The 3,566-nt window shown below is 41.3% G+C and overlaps 1 non-coding gene across 1 annotated transcript; it reads right to left on the reverse strand.

Moving 5' to 3' along the window:
- Positions 1-3,254: 3,254 nt before the first annotated feature.
- Trnak-cuu (transfer RNA lysine (anticodon CUU)) lies at positions 3,255-3,327 on the reverse strand. Its single transcript has one exon. It is a non-coding gene; the product is annotated as a tRNA-Lys (tRNA).
- Between the last annotated feature and the right edge of the window lie 239 nt (positions 3,328-3,566).

The raw sequence follows: 3,566 nt of genomic DNA on the forward strand, positions 1-3,566 counted from the left end.
AGCCTTCTCAGTTCTTCAGAGTTTGGAATGCTTGGTTACGACTGGGTTTGCCAGCAATTTTATAAAGAAATGGTTTTAATTACTGAGCCCTTGGATAGTAGGATGAGGTGAGGAAGCAACATGGTAGAACTGTTCCAATTTGAATATACTGTCTCACATTAACACCTTTATTGGAAGGAAACGGAGTTTTAGAAAAGAGGGTAAATTAATTAATATATTATAATTCAAACACAGTACACAGAGCCTCCAGATGTGGGCCTACCTGACTTCAAAGCCCCATACCCTAGCAACACAGGGGATCCAGATGTGAGCCGAGCTCACTTAAAAGCCCTATATCCCAACAGCACAGGATTCTCACGGGGTGGGGGGGGGGAGAATCATGTTGTCAAAAATAACAACAAAACCACAAAACAAATATTTAACTTTAGGTGTCCTTAGAGCAGGATCTGGAGCTAAAGATCACATAAAGCAAGGCACAAAGCCGAGAGGGCCTTGAGGTAAACAGCTTCTTCTGAAAAACCATACAGTTCTCGTGAACCAGAGATCAGAAAGGCCACCTCCTTTGTAAACGGTGCCAGGAAGCTCTGTAAATGCCTCTGCCCTTCAGATGCCACTCTGCTCTGAACTGTAGGCTCTTGACCACTCATCACATGTCCAACTCACACATTCACATAGCAGCCCCACTCCTGCAGGCACAATTAGGGTGTTCTAGACTGTGGAAGCAGGCACAGAGGAGTGATCGGAAGGCAGCTCACATATGTGTTCCTGTAAGAAGAGCTCCCCATAAGGCTACAGTCATTTCCAAATAAAATAGCATTTTTCTTGGGATTCCTACTGCTCTGGTTATACACAGTACCTCTCCCTATAACAGCAGTAGCACCTACATGTTTTCAGTTGAAAATGTTCCCCTAGAACACACAAAGATATTTCTGGAGTCAACTTTACTCCTAGCAATAATAAGCCCCCTTTAATAGGATCAGAAGCAAAATTCATCCATGATCAAAATATTTACATTAGGATTTTCCTCTCCAACCAGAGATCTAGTCCTGGCCACCTCTGCTCATCTTGGAGTGTCAGACATAAGGCTTGAACAGAATTGTGATGCAGTGGGGATGCAGCATGAATAAGAGTGGAGGCTTGAAGTCAAGGAAGGACCAGTTTTCTCTAGGAACAAACTCCCTGGTAGGTTATTCAGTCCCAAGTAATCATCCCTAAGCATATGTGCATATGATCAACACTGACTGGATTCTCAGATACTCCTTTTTATTGAGTGTGTATGTGTATCAAAATAAGCATCCAAATGCCTCCACGACCTATTTCCTGGCAAATAAATAACCTTACTAGAAAACAAATTTTAACCATGAACTTCTCTTTTATTTGTGACAGTGTGAGATAATTCTTCACCTGTGGGAAGGAGTATGTTTCTCAGAACAGCACATCACCTCTTAGACTGTGTGGGAACATGGACTTCAGAATTCTGACTTCCACACATCTATCCACTACAGTTAGCTGTGTGGTGTTATGTATCATCTTTGAGCTTTAGAATTCCCCTGTCTAAACCAGAAGTCTCCATTGCTAACTACAGCAGACATGGTAGAATGGTGACTTAGCATTCTTCATTCATACTGCTTTTGAGCATCTGTGTGCTCCACACAGCAGAGAGCCAGAACATGCCAGACACTGGTCTTCCCAACTTCTCTCATCATTAAGAGGAGGAATATAACTCTTCTGTGTGCACCATTTAGCCTTAGAGGAAGTCAATAAGGAAGATTATGGGGAAATTTTTCTTCTCTAATAAGAAAAGAGAAACATAGCCATGAGGTGTCCTTTTTTCATCTTTCTGCTTTGAGAGAGCGAAGTGAGGGCCTTGAAGTACAGTCGCTGCAGCCATCTTGTAACCATGAGGGAAAAGCCACAGGAGTCTAGTAAAATAGATCCAGAAGCCTGGACCATATGGAGCTTCTGCGTAACCACCTTCCCAGGGCTCCTATCCTGTAGGAAAGCCAGCTACTATGGTTTACTACATTTGCCATGTTTTCTGTCTTGCATTTATAGTACAAGCATCCTAGCTTGTGTGTTATCCCTTTAGAATTCCTGGGAAGAATCAATGAGTGAGTTACTGAAGTGAAGGCTCAGAAACTAACCATGCTATGTATAGTGATGGCCTTAACCCTATTACTCTTTCTGTAAAAGTGATTCCATTCTTCACAAAAATTAACTAATTATTTGATTTGCCACAGCCTGTTTACTCACCTTCAAATATCAGCTAATACTCAATGGTATTATTTCGGGAAATTTGCAAAGCAAATACAACATCCATCACTGGAGAGTAAGCCAGTTTGGGAAAAAAAGAAAAAGTGATGAATCCTGATAAAGTTCCAGACTTTCATGAAGTTGATGAAATTAGTTTAGTTTGGAAAACTCTTTGGGTTCTCTGCAAGATCATCCACAAATGAAGATCTGACAGAGTTAGATGAGAGAGCAGGTGAAGGGGAAATAAAAATGATGCTCATAAATGGCTCTTCCAAGGTAGGAGGAGGGACTCTGCGTAGGAATGCAAAATGACATAGTTGCTTTGGAAAACATCCTGACAGCCACTTGAAGAATAAATAGTACAATCTAACAAATCTACTCAAGTACGAACCTAACAGAATTGGAACAGGCATTGAAATAAATGTTCGTACTTGCATATATAGATAACAGTATTATTCATAACCTAGAATCCCAGCAATTGATGAGTTCATAACTGGCATGCTGTATGTTCATACAATGGAATATCTCTAAGCAATAAAAATGAAGTCCCAATACATCTACAACATGGTTGTCTTATGTGGTGGTTTCTATCATTGTGATAAAGCACCATGACCAAAAGCAACTTGGGGAAGAAAGGGTTTATTTCATCTTACAGCTCTCAAGTCACACTGCTTTTCTGAGAAAGGCAGGTGTAGTGGGTAGCCATTCCAGCTTTGTTCTGGAAGTTCCAACCCCCATTGAGACTTCGGGAACTGTCACGCCTACAAGGCGGGGCCAAGGGAGGCGCCTGGGGACCCGAGATTCGGATCGGAACGCTCTCTTGGTTCCAGGACGCTGGATGGTGGAGGTAGACAGAGGAGAGCTCCAGAGAACACCGCTGGACTGTGATACACCTTCCCCAGACCCCGCGACCTACCTATCCCTTAATTTGTAAGTTACGCCATTAAATAAATCTCCTTTTAACTACGGGGAGTGGCCTAAATAATTTCACCAATATCTGGCGCCCAACGTGGGGCACGAACCCACGACCCTGAGATTAAGAGTCTCATGCTCTACCGACTGAGCTAGCCGGGCTTATATCCTTCTCCATTTCTCAGGTAGTAATATATCCTTCTGAGGTCTTTGATGTGGTTAAAGACTAGATACTTACAATTTTCCTTAGTTATAATAAAAGATAAATTAGATATAAAACCTTAAACTTACAAATATAAGATAGATAGGATCTCTTCTTTAATATTGTAACTATAATTCTTGCTTGATAATTGTTTTGTTATATGTAATTTTACTATGTTAAAGTTAAAACCTTCCTTTTT

The sequence above is a fragment of the Peromyscus eremicus genome, chromosome 20, assembly GCF_949786415.1.
Source record: "Peromyscus eremicus chromosome 20, PerEre_H2_v1, whole genome shotgun sequence".
NCBI lineage: Eukaryota > Metazoa > Chordata > Mammalia > Rodentia > Cricetidae > Peromyscus > Peromyscus eremicus.